The sequence below is a fragment of the Pinus tabuliformis genome, chromosome 9 (assembly GCF_031772625.1).
Source record: "Pinus tabuliformis cultivar Carrire ecotype Pingquan chromosome 9, CPIR1, whole genome shotgun sequence".
NCBI lineage: Eukaryota > Viridiplantae > Streptophyta > Pinopsida > Pinales > Pinaceae > Pinus > Pinus tabuliformis.
In genome coordinates, this window is record NC_142307.1 from 1,686,027,854 (window position 1) to 1,686,050,597 (window position 22,744).

At 38.3% G+C, this 22,744-nt stretch overlaps 1 pseudogene; it reads left to right on the forward strand.

Moving 5' to 3' along the window:
* The first annotated feature begins 2,969 nt into the window (after positions 1-2,969).
* Positions 2,970-22,744, forward strand: part of LOC149155357 (uncharacterized) — a 54,496-nt pseudogene continuing 34,721 nt past the window's right edge.

Below are 22,744 nucleotides of genomic sequence, written 5' to 3' on the forward strand. Positions count from 1 at the left end.
AGGCAAACTAGCTAATTGATCCAAGGGGAAATTTGCCTTCCAAATTTTGGTAAATTTTGGCTGTCATCATTTTGAAACTTTTTGAAACTTTTTGAAGTCCTTACACCTGTGTAAAATAGCTGAAGAGATCACAGAGTTAAGTCATTGTTGCTTTAAGGTTCATATGCTTAATTTTGATTACCTACAGCAGTTTCGTAGCGCGCTACGAAACTGCTGTAGATGACTGTTTATATGAAAAATTTGAGATTGATGCTGAGGTCAGCGAATCTTAAAGGGATGACTCGAGGCTAGCATGGAGATTATATAAAGCCATTCAGATGTTTAAAAAGGTGCCAGGTGTAAGTATTTAAGGAAAAGGTGAAATTTTGTCTTTTGTTAAAGTTTTCATTTTATATCCGAATTTTTAGGGTTCTGGTAGGGTTGCCGAGGTGTTGAGTGGTACACCTGTTCAGTTTATGAGATGGCCAGATCATAAGGTTTCTTCCATCATACGTGATTATTAGAGGATTAAATGGCTTGAAGCATAATCCTAAATGCATGAACACTAATGGGAGGCAGAGACCGTGAACATAGGGCATAGATTCTTATCAGTTGATGAACCATCCATATATCAGGCATCCGAAGCTGCTCATTTAGTGAATGTTCTTCCAGCTTGGCTTGGCTATTATTGAAGTGCTACAGGTGTCAAATTCCAAGAACGCATCAATGCACATGAGGAGATAGACTTGAAGTTTCAATGGGGATGGAACCCTCTGTTTTCGCAGCACAATACCTTTGTAATTAATTAGTTTGTTTAAGATATAGATAAGATAATTAATGATAGAATTCCGAGCTCCCTTCATGCTTGTTGAGGAGTCTCAGGTAGTAGTATTTTGGTTTGCTATATATAGAAATGACTCTGATGTAAAAAAGGTTGGACATTTTATACAAAAGCAGAGTTATTTGGGCCATTGTAAGACTTGTGACAGTAATAGTAAAACAGTGTTGATTTCTTCTCAAGATTCTCGATGGATTATTGTGTTCAAATATAATGGTGGTGTTTTATATTATATGTTCTTTTACAGCCTTGTTATAGTACAATCACTCAGAATTCATATCCTATGCTCTGACTTCCTGTGTATTTGGCAAGCTGTGGTTTTTATGAAATATGTTTGGACATTTAATGCAAAGAGCCTTGACTTCCATGAAATGACTATGTTTTCTTGTTTACTTAGTGTATGAGACTCCATAGCCCAATGAAGACCAGTTTGATATGTATCCAACCAGCTTTTGCTTTCATGAATGAGTAAAGAGTTAGCCATCTGTTGTAGTGAAGGATTTTTATTAAGAGTTTGTGAGAGAGCCCTCTCTGATCAAAGAGGCTAATCTTTGATCTAAAGTTAGGTTGAAAGAGTTACATGAAATCTTGCTTGGTTGCAGCCCTCAGTAGTGATTTTGTGATAACATTTTGGTGCGTCTGCCGGGAGCTTAAGATTGAATTTCTGAAGGTAGCAGGAGTTCAAATGATTTTCGAGGCTGCATTCTACCTTGGTGACTCCATTGTTTTTTAAAGATTATAGGTGGCTTCGAAAGGAAGATACACAAGGAGTAACCCTGATCCAAATCCACCTAGTCCTGTGGAAAATCCTAATATCATCTCAAGAAGTAAACAAAGATTCTCTGATATACCAGGTACTTCAAGTATTTCAAAGTCATTATTTCCTGAGTTCTCTAGAAGTCCTAAGAATAAACTTGTTGATGATAAAGTTCAAGAGGTCATATTAAGGTCTGAAAATGAAGAAGAATTAATTGGTATTATTTTGGATCTACAAAAGAGAGGTATTGATACTTCTTCTTTAGTTTCACAAAAAGATAAAGAGGAGTTTTGGGAAATTGTTTCTTCTGAGCTATTATTAGAGAAAGAAGATTTAAAACAGCTCAAGGAGCTTGACCCTTTTGAAATTTTGCTGAACTCAAAGATTGGTTTACCTCTCCCAAATTGGAGTTCTTTTGTTAGTGGTTTACAAAGCCCCAATAGCCCTTTCCGTACTCATACTTTCTCTTCTGCCTCTGCTAGTCCAAATAGCCCTCAGACTTCATCTCATTCTAGTTCTGGTCCTTCTGGTCATAGCATACCTATTGTCACTGTTCCTCCTTTCATTATGGCCGTACCTGCTAGGTATGCTCCTCTAGCTCTCCCTGCTGTTCTGCATGATTTACCTAATAAATATGCTGCTAGGATTCCAACATGGGGAGGAGATGAAGACATTACAGCTGAAGAGCATGTGGATAGATTTAATGACTTTATTGATAGGTATGAAGTGGATGATGAAGATGTCAAACTGAGATTGTTTGCTCAGTCTTTCATTGGAGAGGTCAGGAAATGGTTTAAAGCCTTGGGAGCTGGTAGCATTCATAGTTGGGCTGAGTTTGAAGATAGCTTTCTGAGGAAATGGGGAAATAGAACTAATCCAGTTCAGGCCCTCACTGAATACAATAATTTAAGAAGAGCTCCAGATGAGACTATTCAAAATTTTTCTAAGAGGTTTAATAAAATTTATAATTCCATTCCAGCTCACTTGAAACCTCCTGGAGCTTTGGCACAGTTAAGATATGCTGAGTCCTTTGATTCTGATTTTTCTCTCTTACTCAGAGAAAGAGAGTCTGCTACACTGGCTGACATGCAAAATGATGCTATCAAAGTGGAGGTGAATATACTTGCTGCTAAAAAGTCCAAGATGGCTAAGACTAAGATAAAGGAAGAGGAGAGGCCTTCTACCTCTGCTCAAGAAGACAAATTTGAAACCATGATGAAGACTATGGAGAAATTGATGGACCAATTAGCACTTGGGAATACTGCTGCTCCTCAAGCACAACAAGAACCTCAGTTTAGAATCCCTCAGTTTAGAAGGCCTCAAAATCAGCAAAGGCCAAGGGAGAATAGAAATCAACAAGCCGATCCTCCTGTAAGACCTCCATTTCAGCAAAATATGGTAGATGGAGAGGAAGAACCTGAGGAACCTGAGGAATCTATTCATTGTCTTGGTGAAGAAGATTCAAAGATCTTTCTAACAAAGGAGGAACATGATGAGTCTAGCCAACTAAAAGCCGAGGAAGAACCTTCAGATTTCTTAAAAGGTTATCAGCATGCCATATTTGAAATCCAAAAGCAATACAACCTCAGAAATAGAGATGTCCCCATTACAGCTAATAAGGCTCAGCCCAAGAAGAATGTTTCAAAAGCAGTGGAAGACAAAAAAGAAAAGCCAAAACAAGCTGATGAAAAAAGTGATTCTCCTCTTGAGAAAAAGGATAATCAAACCCCTGTTTTTCCTAAGGAAATTGAAAGGTCTACTTCTGTGTTCAATATAGAAAATGAGATTGCTAAAATTAAAATATCAGTCCCATTTAATGAAATCTTGAAAGTGAACAAGTATAGAAGTAAGATTGTGGAAATGCTTAATTCTCCCCCAGGAGGAGCTGATATTTTAAATTTGCAAGAAGACAATCCTATCATTTGTTTAGGTGCGAGGCTTGAAGATGAGCAAAATGATGAGTTTCCTCCTTTTTATATAAGCATCAATATACATGAGATGACTCTTCATAATGCCATGTTGGATTCAGGAGCATCTCATAACCTTATGCCTAAAGTCATTATGGAAAGGTTAGGATTAGAAGTGACCAGGCCTTATAAAGACTTATTTTCTTTTGATTCAAAGAGGGTTCATTGTATTGGGTTGATAAAGGATGTGGTTGTGGCACTCACACAAATCCCAGCTAAAACCACTGTCATGGATGTTGTTGTGGCAGACGTTCCACCTAAATTTGGAATATTACTCTCAAGGTCATGGGCAGCTAAAATTAAAGGTACCATGCAGATGGATTTGACTTATGCTACTATTCCAGTATTTGGAGAGCAGAGAAGGTTATACCGTGAAACAAGGATGGCATATATGGTGAGCAGCAAGGACAAACCACAGAATTTTCCCATTTATTCTTGTGACACAGGCCTTGGATCAGCTATTCTATTTAATGAATCAGTGGGAGAAGAATCACAGAAAGAAAAAGCAGAAAATCAGTGTGAAGAGCTGCAGCAAAGTGATGAAGAAGATATTTCTGGTTGCTGGTCTTTGTATTTTGATGGAGCAGCAGGGAAAGAAGGTGCTGGGGCTGGAATTTGGATCATGAGTCCAGCTGATGAAAGTAAGTTTCTGTCTTATAAACTCAATTTTGATTGCACAAATAACATGGCCGAGTATGAGTCCTTGGTTTTAGGCTTAGAAAATTTGATTGAGTTTAAGGCAAAGAACATTGTTGTGTATGGAGATTCTGAGCTAGTTATAAAGCAAGTTCAAGGTGCTTATCAAACAAAAGATGCAAGAATGAGAGCTTATAGGAACTTGGTGTTGGAATTGTTGGAGAAATTTCAGTCATATACTTTCAATATCAAAACCAGAGATCAGAATTCCATGGCAGATTCTCTTGCTGTAGCAGCTAGTCTTTTTGTCATTCCCAAACATGCTTCTGATAGTTATGAGGTGAAAGTCCGCCATAGGCCAGTGATCCCGGATAATATACTAAATTGGCAAGTCTTTGAAGATGACCAGCAGGTGAAAAGTTTCCTAGAATTGAAAGTAGAATTTGAACATTGTCAAGTTGATCAGCAAAACATGTTGGTAGAGACAAAAGAAAAGTCTGAAGTGTTACAGCTTCAAAATAATCTGATTCCTAAAGGTCTGATTCCACTTGAGAAACTCTTTGATCAGAATGATGTGTTTAAGGCGCCAAGGTTGCAAGCAAATGAAGAGGAAATAGAGAGTTGCAATCTAGGTGATTTAGTAGCGCCTAAATTGGTCAAAATTTCAAAATTTTTATCAGCTGATCTAAAAGTTAAGTACATTGAGTTAATGAAGAAGTTCATTGATGTGTTTGCATGGAATTGTACTGATCTGAAGCAATATGATTCCTCAATTATACAGCATACAATCCCAATCAAGCCAAATGAGAAACCTTTTAAGCAAAAATTGAGAAGAATTAATCCTCTGCTAATGCCATTAATTGAAAAAGAAGTCAAGAAGCTTTTTGATGCAAAGATTATTGTTCCTATCAGATTTTCAAATTGGTTAGCTAACTTGGTACCAGTTAGGAAAAAGAATGGAGAGATAAGGATTTGCATAGACTTCAGGAATTTGAACAAGGCTTCACTGAAAGACAATTATCCTCTTCCTAAAATGGATCTTATGTTGCAGAATATTGTTGGCTCTCAAAGAATGTCAATGTTAGATGGCTTCTCAGGATACAATCAGATCCTTGTTTATCCGGAAGATCAGGAGAAGACAGCCTTCACTACACCATGGGGCACATTTATGTATGCAAAGATGCCTTTTGGCCTCATGAATGCAGGGGCGACTTTCCAAAGGGCTATGGACATTGCTTTTGCAGAGGAAAAAGATAAATCAGTAGTGGTATATCTTGATGATATCAAAGTCTTTTCAAAGAGAGAGGAAGATCATTTAAAGCATCTTGAAAAGGTATTATTGAAGTGTAGGAGGTTTGGCATTTCTTTGAACCCAACCAAAAGTATCTTTGCTTTGACTTCTGGTAAATTGCTTGGGCATATCATTTCTCAAGAAGGAATTAAGATAGATCCTAATAGAGTCAGTGCTATTTCAAAGTTGGATTTGCCAAGGAGCAAGAAAGAGGTTCAGTCTTTTCTTGGTAAAGTTAATTTTGTTAGGAGGTTCATTCCCAACTTTGCGGAGGTGGTTAAGCACATCACAAAAATGCTAAAGAAAGGAGCAGACTTCAAGTGGACAGCTGAGGCAAGGAAGTCATTTGAAGAAATTAAGAAAGCACTCACTCAAGCACCAGTTCTTATCAGCCCCGATTTCGCCAAGGAATTTCTAATATTCACATATGCCTCTGAGGATACAATTGCTGGAGTTATATTGCAAAAAGGAAATCAAGGTACTGAGCAGCCTATTTCATTCTTTAGTAAAACATTGGCTAATGCTGAATTAAAGTATAACATTTTAGAGAAGCAGGCATATGCATTGGTAAAGGCAATCAAAGATTTTAGAATCTATGTGTTACATTCTCATATTGTTGCATATGTGCCAAGTGCTGTTATTAAAGAAATTCTTACACAAGCAGACCCGGATGGTAAAAGAGGAAAATGGATAGCTAAATTGTTGGAATATGATATTGAAATTAGGCCAACTAAATTAGTGAAGGGTCAAGGGTTGGCAGAGTTGTTAACTCACTCAAATCTAGACAGCAGTGACATCAATTTCAATGCAGAAATATCAGAAATTTTTGAAGAAGAGGAAGAGTTGGTTCAGATCAATGAAAAATTTCTGATATCTGAATGGTATAGAGATGTCTCATTTGTTTTACAGCACAACAGAGCCCCTGATAATCTTTCCAAGTCTAAAGCTCGTTTCACCAAGCTGAAATCCCTTAGATATTTTGTTTATGAGCAGAATTTATTTTGGAAGGATGCTGGAGGAATTCTATTAACTTGTCTGGTTGAAGAAGAGGCTGATAGGGTGATTGAGGAGTTTCATAAGGGTGATTGTGGAGGCCACCATTATTGGAAGGCTACTGCAAATAAAATATTGAGAGCCGGGTATTTTTGGCCCACCATGTTCAAAGACATTTACAAAAAGGTTGCAGCCTGTCATGAATGTCAGTTGTTTGAAGGTAAAAGGAAGCTTATGCCTATGCCATTAGTTCCTATTTATGTAGAAGCACCCTTTCAGCAGTGGGGGCTAGATTTTATAGGTGAGATACATCCCTCTTCATCAGGGCAACATCGGTGGATACTTACAGCCACTGATTATTTCACGAAGTGGATAGAGGCGGTACCAACTAGGCAAGCTAATGATGCAGTCATTATTTCCTTTTTAGAGAACAATATCTTATCAAGGTTTGGATGTCCACTCAAGCTTATCACAGAAAATGCTCAGGCTTTTAAGTCTAAGAGAATGATAAACTTTTGCCACCAATACCATATTTCTCTTGGTCATTCAACAGCTTATTATCCACAGGGCAATGGTCTAGCTGAAAGTTCAAATAAAAGTCTTGTGAGAATTATCAAAAAACTGCTGCAAGAAAACAAGAAGACTTGGCACTTAAAGCTGAAGTATGCATTGTGGGCTGATCGCATTTGCACTAAAAGATCTATTGGAACCTCACCTTATGAACTTGTGTATGGAGCAGAGGCCATTTTTCCAACGTCTCTTGGTGTGCCAGTTATGAAGCTAATTCAAGGACTTGAAGAGGAGCCAAATGCCATACAGCGGAGGATTAATCAATTGATAGCATTACAAGAGAAAAGGAATGAAGTGGTTGAAGACTATCAACAAAATCAGAATAGAGTCAAGAGGGCTTTTGACAAGAAGATTAAAGATGTTACCTTTCAGATTGATGACAAGGTTTTGAAGTGGGAAGCCAAGATTGAAGAAAAAGGCAAACATGGCAAATTTGAGAATTTATGGAAGGGGCCATATTTGATCTCTGCTTTCCATGGAAACAATACTTATATTCTACAAGAAGTTGATGGATCACAGTATGCTGGTGGACCTGTTAATGGCAGGTTCTTAAAACATTATTATCAGTGAAAAATATGCCAAGTAGTCCATGATCATTGTAAATAATCATTTTCCCAGTGTTTCATGTTAGAAATAAGTGACAAGTTGAACAAGAAGACTTTAGCCCGAGGCGAAGGCCCACAAGGTTTGAAAGGGATGCTTGTCAGCCATATGTGAGTGTAATAAATGGATAAAAGCACTGGTACTACGTGTTCTTAGTGTACCACAGGGGCACACTATCCCTAGTGGAGCCACTGTTATCACTCAGAACTATAGTTCAGGTATATAAGGTTGTCCATAAGTTTCATATAAAGGTTTTAAGTCTTGTGAATAGGTTTATTGGTGTATGTCAATTTGAAATTTGAATTTCAAAAGGTATTGATGTGAATTCGTGTAAAGAAAAGATCATTAGATAGCCTCCATCATTGTTAGTTAAAGCCTGTCATGTCATTAGTACTTTGCGCAGTTTCGCAGCGCATGTTTGTTTGGTCCATTTAGCTGCGCAATGATGATTCTATCTTTTTGCAGCGTACTGTCAGCAGCCATTTCGTAGCGCGTTTTGTTAAATTTGAACTGACCGCGCTACGAAATCGGGGTTTCGGGGTGTTTGTAGCGTTTTCTCTTGCAATGTCAAATCCGGGACGGGTGAGTCATAGGTCCAGCCATATTTGTCAGTTTACGTCCTCTCCAGGTCTTGATAAACCATCATTCCGCCATAAGGTCCAGAGTCATGCATTTGAGTGTCAGTTTAAGGGATTTTACAAGGGATGGTTATATCATAATGGGTTTTTCATAATGTGTAAACATGTTTGCTGTATGAGAAGCCCAGGTTCTTATTTAAAGGGACCATTGCAAGCGAGCCTGTACTCCAAAGCCGAAGTTTGTTTTCGTGCTACAAGCTACCATTAGTTTCCTGTGTGAAAATATTCAAAGCAAGATGGAAAGGAGGGAACACCGATCCGGTAAGTGTGTGAGGACAGAGCCGGAGGGGTTAGATGTTACTCTCAGGGATGAAGGTGTAGTAAGAGCCTTTCGAAATGCTGGCTGCTGGCGGTTTTGCGAAAAATTGAAGGGAGGACATGCAGAGGTGACGAAGGCTTTCGCATTAAATTTCACTGGACTGAATTCGAAGGTGGCAATGTTAGAGTTTCCGGTGTCTCCTGAAGTTATTTCCACTGTCACTGAAATTCCGAGGGGTGGCCAAGAATGGTTCAAAAACTTCAAGTTCGACATGAGTCCCTGTAAAAAGTTTTTGAAGGAACCTTATGTAGATGAAGACCTCACCGAAGCGGTGCCAAGGAGTTATATAAAAGAGAATTATGCTACGCTCCTCACATGCATCCAGAAATACCTGACATGCGCGGGTAGGTACAATAAAGTTTACTCCTACCACTTCAAACTTCTGTTACATTTCACAGGTAAGGTTTCAATAGACATACCTTTCTATTTGTTCAGGAGCATTAGCAAAATGTGTGATAAAATTCAGTTAAAGAAAGATAGTTGTGAAACATCCCTCTTTCATCATGGTCTAGTAAAGTTTCTGGTGTTGGATAGTTTACAAAAAATTGGTAGAGATTGGGATTCATTTGTGTTTATGGCCGGCTTCCCAAGCAAAACAGGCCTCACTCCATTGCCTGTGAGAGAAAGGGAAGAAAGGAGTGAAGAACCCACTTTGGCTGAACTTAGAAGAGAAGTGACAGACCATAAGCAGCCTAAAACTAAATCAAGGAAATCAGAGAAGTCTGTGGCAGCTAAAGAGACACCTGAAGCATCAGTGAAGAAAACTCCTAATCCATCTAGAGTATCAGAAAAGGAAACTCCTAAGTCATCATCTAAGGAAACACCTCAGTCATCAAAGCAGAAGATTCAGAAGAAGAAGGATGAAATTAAATCAAGTGAAGTTGAAAAGATTTCAAGGGTGAGAACCAGAGGTCAACTAAACAAGGAGAAAGGAAAGTCAGTTACTGTGGAAGAAAGTCCTATTTCAAAAGGTAGTTTAAATGACTTACTTGAAGCCATTGAACTAGAGCAAGATCAGCCAGTACAAATTGAACCACTAGAATTTGAGCAAGATCACTCGGGGCAACCAATGCATATTGACCTCACTCAGTCCTCACCTGAAAGTTCTAAAAAATCAAGGGCTTCTAAAAGGTTGAAATTTGAAGAGCCAAGTAAAGAATATGCTTTTAAGCCACGCAGACCAGTTACAAGAAGGCAAATCAAAGAAGTGGAGAAGGCGCAGAAAGAGAAGGCACCATTAGAAGTGCCTAGGACAGAGGTACTTGAGGTTTTCACCGAAATAGTTCAAGCAGCCAAAAGCAAGAACAAGAATAATAAGGTTATCATCAGTCAAAGTGGAAATGTTATTGCTATCAAGAAACAAGCTGGAGCAACAAAGGAAGAAATACCTTAGATTAAAAATGTTTCTAAGGAAAGGGCAGTAAGATATACAAATTATAAAAAGGCTGTAATGAAAGGCAGAACAAGTTTGATTAGCCAAACTGACTCAGTATCTGATGCATATGTGTGGACAGTGTCGGCTCTGAAGCAGGCAAAAATCATGAAACAAATGAATACAAGCTTAAGAGCAGAAAACAAGGTGTTAAAGGAAGAAGTTAGCAGCTTGAAAAGGAAGCTAGGCAAACTAGCTAATTGATCCAAGGGGAAATTTGCCTTCCAAATTTTGGTAAATTTTGGCTGTCATCATTTTGAAACTTTTTGAAACTTTTTGAAGTCCTTACACCTGTGTAAAATAGCTGAAGAGATCACAGAGTTAAGTCATTGTTGCTTTAAGGTTCATATGCTTAATTTTGATTACCTACAGCAGTTTCGTAGCGCGCTACGAAACTGCTGTAGATGACTGTTTATATGAAAAATTTGAGATTGATGCTGAGGTCAGCGAATCTTAAAGGGATGACTCGAGGCTAGCATGGAGATTATATAAAGCCATTCAGATGTTTAAAAAGGTGCCAGGTGTAAGTATTTAAGGAAAAGGTGAAATTTTGTCTTTTGTTAAAGTTTTCACTTTATATCCGAATTTTTAGGGTTCTGGTAGGGTTGCCGAGGTGTTGAGTGGTACACCTGTTCAGTTTATGAGATGGCCAGATCATAAGGTTTCTTCCATCATACGTGATTATTAGAGGATTAAATGGCTTGAAGCATAATCCTAAATGCATGAACACTAATGGGAGGCAGAGACCGTGAACATAGGGCATAGATTCTTATCAGTTGATGAACCATCCATATATCAGGCATCCGAAGCTGCTCATTTAGTGAATGTTCTTCCAGCTTGGCTTGGCTATTATTGAAGTGCTACAGGTGTCAAATTCCAAGAACGCATCAATGCACACGAGGAGATAGACTTGAAGTTTCAATGGGGATGGAACCCTCTGTTTTCGCAGCACAATACCTTTGTAATTAATTAGTTTGTTTAAGATATAGATAAGATAATTAATGATAGAATTCCGAGCTCCCTTCATGCTTGTTGAGGAGTCTTAGGTAGTAGTATTTTGGTTTGCTATATATAGAAATGACTCTGATGTAAAAAAGGTTGGACATTTTATACAAAAGCAGAGTTATTTGGGCCATTGTAAGACTTGTGACAGTAATAGTAAAATAGTGTTGATTTCTTCTCAAGATTCTCGATGGATTATTGTGTTCAAATATAATGGTGGTGTTTTATATTATATGTTCTTTTACAGCCTTGTTATAGTACAATCACTCAGAATTCATATCCTATGCTCTGACTTCCTGTGTATTTGGCAAGCTGTGGTTTTTATGGAATATGTTTGGACATTTAATGCAAAGAGCCTTGACTTCCATGAAATGACTGTGTTTTCTTGTTTACTTAGTGTATGAGACTCCATAGCCCAATGAAGACCAGTTTGATATGTATCCAACCAGCTTTTGCTTTCATGAATGAGTAAAGAGTTAGCCATCTGTTGTAGTGAAGGATTTTTATTAAGAGTTTGTGAGAGAGCCCTCTCTGATCAAAGAGGCTAATCTTTGATCTAAAGTTAGGTTGAAATAGTTACATGAAATCTTGCTTGGTTGCAGCCCTCAGTAGTGATTTTGTGATAACAACTTCCATTAGACACCTCCCCCACAACTGGGGAGGGCGGGCTCCTACCACCTTCCATGCTTCTGCCAAGATCATCTGTCTCTATTCCTTTCTCTGTGTTTTCCACCATCTCATCTCTTCCTTCTGGACCCTTTGACACCGCTCCTTCTTAGTGTGGTCCCTCCGCATGCACCTTCATAACTTGCATGGGCCTTTCCTACCACTTTTCTGCTATTAATGCCCTCCTCTGCACTCTCACTTCCCTAGCCCTTTGTGAGTCTTCTACATCCATCCTTCAGCGGAATCATAGTCCCCCATTCAGTAGCATTCTCCCCCCTTGTATCCTTCCCCATCACTGGAGTTTTACACTACCATGCTCGCTTCTTGGAAAGAAAATAAAGTTTCCTCCACCATCAGAACTTTAATCAAAGGGGTAATTCATTAGCAATATTCCCCTCAGCCTCGATTTGAACACTGAATCATCCTTCTAGAAGGACTTATAACTTTCTGCCGTGAACTCGACCATGTATCCCTCCAGAGTATTATGTACCCAAAAGTATATTGCTTTGGTCAGATCAATGTCCAGGTGCTGGAGTGCTGAAATATTATTGGAGCTCCAACCACAACGAGATGGTTTTTGTCCCTTTGGCCGACCCTTCACTTGCAATTTCCATAGCCAATTGTATAATTCCTCTGGGAACTTACACCAGAAGATCTCATACTGATCGCTTGCAACTTCTGAATACAAGATCTCGTCGTTCACCTTAGCAATAGTCCGACTTCAAAGGACAGCTTGTTGTGACACAAACTGATCCACTTGGTCATCCCACCAGTTTCTTATTTCTTTCTTAAAGATCCTCGATACCATATTCTGAACCCCTCTTTTTGATTTCGAGTCCCAACAATGGAACCATTTGTTGGCACAGAAATGACAACAGGGAAGAGACCCTGGGTTCAAGCTAAGGGGCCAACAAGGCTCCGTTGTAGTCTAGGACAACGCCAAAATTTTCACCTTACTCAGAGGGAACGGAGTCTCACCCATGGCATGACGCAACCAAATCTAGATGGAGTTGGGAGGGATATTGAGGAAATGTAAAGAACATACAACAATATCTCATCACACTTAATCCGTTGGACTATCTAAGACTATCATCCCATTCATGTCATCACAGGAAACTATCTAGTTGTTGATCATTCATTTAAAAATTTAAAAAGTCCATATGGAACACAACAATACAATAAGGAACCCAAACTCTTTCTTTCATTAACTAGAATATAAAAGAGTAGATGATAGAATACAAAAGGCTCGAGGCCTGTTCATCAAATACACAAAGAATACTTTTCATAGAATACAACTGATAAGAATGAACATAAGCAGAGCCAAGGACAGTCCTAGCTCTTCCGCAACTGGTCCGAATCTCAGGATCCTGCCCTGGCTTACCCACTTCATCACTAACATCTTCCTCATGCTATCTCTTGCCTTTTATCCTTTGTTTTTCATTCCCGTTGCTAGTTCTGTTTGACTGACTCCACCCTCGGCTTCCTTCTATTTCCCTGATTGGCTACCTCTGTACTCTTCTGCCACCTTGCTGCAACTGCCCGTTCACTCCCAGTTCCTGTCCCTTTCCTTTGGCTATCAGCTCTACAACCCAGACCGTTGTCTCCGCCACTTGTTCTTGACCTTTCTTCCTGCAAAAATACAAAATTCAAAACGATGGCCCCAACACTTTCTGTTTTAAAGGACTGTGGATAATGATAAATATTCTCACCAAAAATCAATCCTTCAAGGTAGGAAACAATGAGGAAAAAGAGTGGATAATATTACAAAGATTATACTACAACAATTGATGCAATTTAATGATTCTAATTAGTTTAAATTGCAAAAATAGAATTGAAATGTTGCAACTGAACATGAATTGAATGAAAATCAAGCACACACATTACACCAAGTAAACTAAGAAAATGGAGAAAAACACATACCTTTGGATGGGGGCCCAACCAATCTTGGAATACATTGTGGAAAATACCTACAACAATAAAATTAATGACACCATGTATAAGAACATTAGCTCTTCTTATTGACTGAAAACATAAAAAATTACAAATGCTTCAACATAGTTTCAACTTTTCAAAAGGTGAATAGATCTCCTCTATTACAGTAATGAAAAAATCCTTTCTCTTCCATTTGAGGCTGTATTTATACATAAAATCCATTTAGGAAGGATAAGCACCAATCCCATAAAATCAGAAAACAAATTTACAAATTTAGAGGAAAATCTTAGAAATTTGATTTTTTTTATAATTTTATACAAATTGGCATTAAAGAAACAACCATATATTCTCGACAATGATGTATTTTGGAGATATGTTTTTATGGAGCCTAATTTTCCATATTATAAATAAAATTGTGTCTTGGAATTTCCCGAGTCAATTCCATGACCTCAAAAATCATGCTTGAAGTTGATTGTTCAGATACTTTTTCCAATCTAGGTTTTTTTAGAAATTTTGTACAAATCTCTTTTGAAGAACCATATGTAACTTTTATATCGTATTAAACCTTTGGAAATGGTTTGAGATAGCTATATTTTACAAAACCCCATTTCTTGGATTCCTGATATTCAACACCATGTGTACGAAAAGCGAGGCAAAACATGGTTGTTTGAAAATTGTTACCTATTTTTGGTTGTAGCTTAAATCATGTGCTAGGATACCACATGTGTGAGATGGGTATATTCCAAGGAATTTACCAACATATTAAGCCCATGTGGAACCTAATATTTCATGCTTGGAGAAACAAAAACATATTTTATAATTTTTATCCATCAACATCTTGTAGGTGGCAGTGAATTATGAGTCATTTTCATATAGTTGTGGCCATCTAGAGGTATCATGTCCAAAAGATTTCAGAATGAAGCTCAGTGCCAAAATCGGGGGCTGGCCGAGGTACTCTATGATGTGATTGGTTCTTCCCTTCTCATATTTAATGTTCATATGAAATTATTGTATATATGTGGACCATTTCTGATGACAATCATTCTGAAACTTCTCATGTGCCTGCATAAATTGAAGAGGCTTGTGATCCGTGTGGATGATTGTCTCCTTTCTCAAAATATAGTGTTTCCATTGCCAATAGACCTACACAATAGAATACATTTCCTTAGCATAGGTGGGGTACCTTTAAATAATATCAGAGAGTATCTCACAGTAATAGGCCATTGGATTCCTTTGTTGAGAGAGGACCACACCAATGGCATAACCAGAGGCACCTGTCTCAATCTCAAATGGTTGTTACAAGTCTAGTAGGGTGGGGACTGGTGTAAAAAAAAGATGGTATTTTAGTTCAATGAATGCCTTTTGTTGTCACTAATAGAAATTTTTATTTTATTTTTATCCACCCTTGGTAACTTGAATTAAGGCCAAGTGATATGAGAGAAGCCCAACACAAATATTTAGTAGAAATTGGTAGACTAAGAAGTTACACAACTATGTTAGAGTATACGGGGCGTACCAATCCTGAATGACTTATATATTAGCTGGATCCACATGCATTCCTTGCTCATCTATTATGTAGCCCAGATATTGGACCTGGTCCATTCCAATGGATCATTTCTCTAGGTTAGCATAGGGCTTGTGTTATCACTAGGTTTGAAGGAATTATCGAATATGTTGCAAGTGCTATGCCCACCACATCTTGCTAAAGATGAGGATATCATCCAGATATAAAACCATGAATGAGTTGGTGGAAGGCTGCAAGATGTCATCCATTAGCCCCATAAAATTTTCAAGGGCATTTGTTAACCCAAATAGGATAACCAACCACCCAAAGAGACCCTCCTTGGACATGAAGGAATTCTTCCATACATCTGTGGGTTCTATTAGAAATTGGTGATAACTAGACTTCAAATCAATCTTGCTGAAGTACGTAGCCCCTTGAGTTGGTAAAGAAGTTCATCAATCTGTGGGATCGAATATCGGTTCCTGACTATGATTTTTTTTAGTTCCCGATAATCAATGCAGATTCTCTAGGTCCCATCTTTCTTTCTATGAGTACAATTTGGCTCCCACAAGGTGAGAAAATTGGTCATATGTGCCCTTTTTGTAGCAACTCCTAGATTTTCCATTTAATTTCCTCGTTTTCTAGAAGAGAGAAGTGGTAGATTATCCCCTTAGGTAGAGGTGCTCCAAGAGTCAAATTGATCGAATGCTTGACCTAACCGTGTAAAGGTACCCCTATGAGTGAGGAGAAGATGTCCCTATACTTTTCCATGACCTTATCCACATTATTTAGTTCCGCGAAGGGACCATTTATGGGGGCCATGGATGTGGCCATGATCTTCCCCTTATTTTGTGATCCAGGGGATCAAATTAGTGCTCAAAATTCCAAGTGTGCAACAAATCTCAAAACCTAAAGGAATGGATAGATCTCAGCGATATGAATCCAATGCAACTCGTTTCACTCAAAATCAATATCATATGATCCTTATATCATGTTCTAATTGGTTTTCCAAATAACTAAATTTTAAAAGTTGGGTTACCAGTACGCCCAGTCAGCAATTAGTACGCTGACTGGGCATTTGACTGGGAAGATGATTGTGTTTATGAGGCCCTATGGCTGGATTACACTTGTCTCAATCCTATTGGTTTTGTTTGGTGTGATTTCATTAGTTAAGTTTTAGACCAATGAGGGAGAACCACGTGGCATCCTCTTATTTGGAAAAAATATTTTTTTGCTAGATTGGGCTTCCATAGGATTTGAACGGAAAACCTCCGGAGTGGCAGCATAGTGCTCCACCACCGTGCCACAATTCTTGATTAATAGCTATGGCAGATGGGTCCTAACTAAAGTTTAATGGTGGTACATTTGGGGAAAAGCAAGGTTAAGCCTTAGCTCGTGGCCACACCTGACACCCACGGGACTGTGGTGGAGGGGGCTTGGGGCTAGGGATTATCCTGAACCATAGCCACCACACCCATGCAGAGAAAATTAGAGGCGGAAGGTTGGAGGGGGTCAGCCCTAGGGGGCGAACCTCGAGGTCACATGGCACCCCATAACACTGGGCGCGCAGAAAATAGGAGGGGGCCAACCCCAACACAGATCACATCCACATGGCCATAGATGCAATGGAGATAAGGGAGCCATCCCCAATGCACATCACAACCACATGACCATAGATGCAATAGAGATAAGGGGGCCAGCCCCAAGCCATCGGGGCCCAATATGACCAAGGGTCCGGAAAACCAAAGTGGCACGGAGTTAGGCCCTCGAATCTCAGCCCCCAATGCAGTCGCATGCACCAACGTGACTAAAATTTTTAGAACTGAGGACTTAGAGGGAAGATTAACAACCCTACATTTTTTTCTTGTCATGTGGGATTGTAGGCCAGTTTTACATGCCGGTCTCATGTTTGGGGCGCTCAAGCCAGGTTTGGGTTGAACTTTAGGATCACTAGTGAGAAAAAAGAAGAAATGAAGAAGCATGCATAACTTTCTCAATTTTTGGCCAAATGAGGTGCATAAAGAACCTATATGGGGGTTTTTGATAGTTTTGGATCCATTGGGGACATTAATTCTACTTTTTAAGCATTGTAAATCCATGTAAACACGCTTTTGAGCACTTAATGAAAACAACCTTGCATTGGAAGTTGTACCAGGAGATGTAGCCCAGGAGATCGATGAACTCCTTTATCATGTTTTGTGTTATGTGTTTCAAATATGGTTATTTTTCCCTATTTGGCTATAAAATTTGGTTAAAAATCACTTGCTTATGTGTTTAGTAAATGGATCCATTACACAAAACACATATAAATTTTACTTGCAATTTGTTCAAATCTTTAAGTTTTCAATTACATATCATTTTGGTATTAGAGGATTCAGTTATTGTGAAGGTTTGATTTGTTTGCAAGTGTTTTTCTAATGCTTACAAGGTTTAAGCTTAAAAGAGGAGAAGGAGAACTTGTGGAACCAAGATCTCAAATTGTTTCAAGAAGAACAAACAAATATCAAGCTTCAATAGTCATGGCACATGAAGAAGGTCCTGAAGGGATGTTTGAAAATGAAATAAATTTTAGAAAATAATTCTCTGAAATGTCTAAAATGGTAAATGTGCTTTATGAAGTAAGAAATTCAAGCTTGTATGGAGAGATCTCAAAACCTCCAAAAAGAGATGGAGGAAAAGGAGACAAGCCTTCGAAAGGGAATGGTGACAAACCACCACCTTCACTTCCATCCTCATCCTCATATTCTACTTCTTCTATCCTTTCACAAACACCTCCAAATTCTCCAAAAGGACATGGTAAAACTCCTTTGTTCAAGATTGATATTAAGTTTTAATTGCCTATGTATGATGGAGAGGTATATGCTGAGAAATTAGATAATTGGATTCTTTAGATTGAAGTGTATTGCAAGATACAAAGAATCAAAGATGGTGAAACCAATATTTATCTTGCTTCTCTTCGATTTGAAGGTGCAACACTTATTTGGTGGGAAGCCAAAACTCAAGAGGAAATGAAGAAACATGGTAAGGCTTTATTCTCTTGGAATGATTTTTTTGTTGCACTAAGAATGCAATTTTATCCATTAGCCTACATGCAAAAATCTATTATGGATTGGAAAAACTTTAGGCAAGCTAAGGGGAAAAATGTGCAATCTTATACTCAAGACTTTAGGAAAAGAGCTTTGATTTTTGGTAAAAATTTGTCCTCTCAAGATACTTTATCAAATACATTGGAGGATTGCATAATTACTTGAGACATACCATTCTCATGTTTAACCCTACAAAACTAGATGAATTTTGTGTATAGGAAACTAATCTAGAGGCAAGAGGGAAAAATGTTTCTCAAGAAACTAGTGAGAAGTCATTCAAGTATGGAGAAAAAGGAAAAGCGGAATTTAAAGTTAAGGATAGTAAAAATGTTGCAGTCAAGAAAGAAAGAGAAAAGATCACATGTAAACATTGTTCTAAAGAAGACCATGATGAAGACCACTGTTGGAAACTTCATCCTAAAATGAGACCCAAAAAGTTTAATAACAAGGGGAAAGAAATGTTTGCTACAACTACACAACAAGATCTAGGATCTAATTCCGAGGATGAAAAAAAGATCACAACCATGGGTTTGAAAGGTAAGGACATTGCAAGTAATAGTTATTCAAATTATATCAATGATACTCAATATGAAAAAACAAGAATAGAGCTTTTCATCATTAGAGTCATTTCAAAACATACCAAGATAGATACACTGTTTGATAGTAGTTCACAAGAAAATCTTATCTCAAAAGACATTGTCAATAAGTTGAATTTAGAAACCATTCCACATCCTAAACCTTATCCTTTAGGTTGAGTATGTGAGAATGCAAAATTGTAGGTGACAAGGGAAAACATACTTATATTTGCAATCATTGCAAACTTTCTTGATGAGGTTGAACTTGATGTAGTTCCACTTGAGATATGTGGTATTGTTTTGGGAAGTCCATATATTTATGATAGGAGAGATATTTTTTATCGCCATGAGAAAAAATATCATTTGTTCAAGAATGGGATTTAGTACATTGTTAGAGCACATAACAAGAAATTGAGTTTATCTATTGTGAATGATGGACAAATGAAGAGGATTGTTAATGCTAGGCATAATTTTGCATTGTTAATGTTCAAGCACAAAGATGTTGAGGAACCTAAAGCCTTTCAAGGATATGAATCAAGTTTGAAATATGATTTCATTGAGGTTTATAATTCATGTGATAAGATATTTCAGGATTCTAACAAGTTGCCTCCTAACAGGGGTAAACAAAATGAAGTGAAATTCTATTAGGATGCTTCGTTGTTGAACATTGGTGTGAATAAGAAGCTAGTGTTAAAGCATGCAGAGGTGAAAAATAAAATTCAAAGGCTATTTGACAAAGAGGACATTGGTCCCAAAACATCTTCTTGTGGGTTTCATAATGTTTTTTCTTTGAAGAAGGATGGTGCATGGCGATGACGATCACATTTGGTAAAGAGTCTAGCCAAGTGCAAGGCTATACATGTTAAGCAACGTTATGGCAATAATGTTCAAGGTGAAGTGAACTTCGAATTGAGTAAGTCTCCTTTGATTGAAGGTTGAGGAGAGAATGTTTAGATTTCTTTAACAAAATTTTTCTCTTCTAAACATCTTGAAGAATTGTAGCAAGGTCCTATATTCGACAAAAAGACAAAGACTTCAAAAGTGAAGTACCTTCATGAGAAGCTCAAAGAGACAAAAACAAGAAAACCCAAATGGATTGAGGTTGGAAGGGTGAAGGAATTGTACGCTCATCTAATTGTTGACTGAAAATGAGCTTTTAGAGGCCCAAATCTTCTAATGGAGAGGAGTGATCTAGGGGATCAAATTATTTCTCAAATTTCAAAGTGTGTGTATCAAAACCTAAATGACTGGATAGATCTTGACGATATGAATCCAACGCAAATTGTTTCACTCAAAACCGATATCATATGCTCCCGATATCGTGTTCTGATCGATTTTCCAAACCACTAAAATTTTAGAAGTTGGGTTGCAGGTACGCCCAGTCAGCAGTGTATACGCTGACCGGGAATTTGAATGTGTTAATGAGGACCTATGGTTGGATGACACTTGTCTCATTCTTATTGGTTGTGTTTGATGTGATTTCATTGGTTGAGTGTTGGATCAATGAGGGAGAGCCACGTGGGCCAATCGGTGGCTGCCATGTGACCTCCTCTTATTCGAAAAAAAATTCTTATGGCCAGATCAAGCCTCCATGGAATTTGAACAACAAACCTCTGAAGTGGCATCACGGTGCTCCACCACTACGCCACAAGTGTTTCTTAATAGTTATGGCAAATGGGTACTATATAAAGTTTAATGGTGGTGCATTTGGGGGAAGGGCCAGGATAAGCCTTAGACCATGGCCACACCCCACACCCATGGGATTGTGGTAGAGCAGACCTGGGGCTAGGGCTTAGCCCAACCCTTAGTCACAACACCCATGCAGATAAAACTGGAGGTGGAAGGCTCGAGGGGGCCAGCCCCGGGGTCACATGACACCCCATAGTAGTGGGCACACAGAAAAGAGGAGGGGGCCATCCCCAGGCCACTGGGAACCAATATTACCAAGGGCATTGTAAAACTAAAAGGGACCAGAGTTAGGCCCTGGAATCGCGACCCCCAATGTCGTCACATGTTCCAAAATGACAAAAATTATCAGAACTCGGGGCTTAGTGGGTGGATTAATGGTCTTATAATTTCTCCCATTGGATGCGATTGTAGGCCAATTTTACGCGCCAGTTTCGGGTTTGGGGTGCTCAAGCCAAGTTTGGTCTAATTGTAGGATCACTAGTTAGAAAAATGAAGAAATGAGGAAACATGCATAACTTTCTAAATTTTTGGCCAAATGAGGTGTAGAAAGGACCTGTATGGGGTTTTTGATAGCTCAGGATGCATTGCAGACATCAAATCTACTGTTTGATCCTTATAAAGCCATGTAAACACACGTTTTAGCACTTAATGAAAGAGTCCCTACATTGGAAGCTGGACCAGGAGATGTAGTCGAGGAGAGGGGTGAACTCCTTTATCATGTTTTGCGTTATGATTTTTAGATATGGTTATTTTTCTCTGTTTAGCTATAAATTTGGTTAAAAATCACTTGTTTATTTTTTTAGTAAATTGATCAATTGCAATTTGTTCAAATCTTCAAGTTTTCAATTACAGATCATTTTGAGAGCGAAGTAGGAAGAAAAAAAATTCTCAGTCTTGGATATCATCTTACTATAGTTCTTAGCAGAGATCAAAGAAGTAGTGGTAGGCAGGGCTGCCTACGATATCTTGTATAATTTCTACACAAAGTGATAATAACAGTACGAGGTATAGACACATACACAAAATGATCCTTCCACAAATATGTTTGGCATAATAAAACATCACAAAATTCAAGAGAAACAAAATGAAATATTACCTCATTTGTAAAAGGATTGAGGTTATAGGGCAAGCGACACTGCTGACTAGCATAGAGATATCACCCTCAGTGGAGCCACCCGATGGTGTATAACTGCAGGTGTGGTGTTGTCGGCAGACACATCCACTTAACAATCTCTACTGAGATGAGGTTCTTTTTTATCCCACTATCGATAATGATGTTGTGAAACCAACTCACAAAAAGATATAAAATATAGATCAACGCCTTAGAAATAAGCCTCTTCGAAGGGGCAACCTCCTTTACATTACACAAATGAACAATTCTTGGATGATTCAAATGACAAAACCTCCCTTCTATATATAAGAGTCTAAGGGGTCACAATATAACCAATCCGACCTAACAATAATAATATAAAGGCACAAAAATAACAATAGAGGGATTCTATGGTGCACAATAATAACAATTGGGAACAATAGGGGCACAACAATAACAATAAGGGATACAACGACAATAGTAATGGGGGAATCACTAGCATTATAGGGACCTAACATTCCCCTCTCCTTCAAAAAAGTGTTGTCCTCAACACTTAAGTAGTTCTGGATGCTTTTGTATAAAATTATCATCCTCCCATGTGGAATCTTCAATGGGTAAGTTCTTCCACTTGATGAGATACTCTGAAATTGATCGATTTTGTAGCTATCGAGTTCTTGTTTCTTTGACTTCTTCAGGTTCCAATATGATTTTTCCTTCCTCATCAAGTTTTGGAAATATTGTTTGAACTGGAAGCTTGTCACCTATAACCTTCTTTAAACATGAAACATGGAAAACTGGGTGCACTTGGGAAGATGCAGGAAGCTCCAATTTGTATGCCGTAGTACCTATCTTTTGCAACACCTTGTATGGACCATAATACTTTGGTGATAATTTCTTATCCTTCTTAGCTTGCTTGAGGGACATTTTTTTATATGATTGTAGCCATAGGAATACCCAATCACCTACATCAAAACTTCTTTCGCTGCGATGTTGATCTGCCTACTGCTTCATTCTATTCTGCACTAAGGTGAGGTTATCCTTTAAGATTTGGAGAACTTGTTGTTGATGCTCGATGTGATCTTCCACTGCTTGAACCCTACAATTTTCTCTTAAATATGATGTGATGGATGGTGGATGATATCCATAAAGTGCCATAAATGGGGTCATTTTTGTTGCA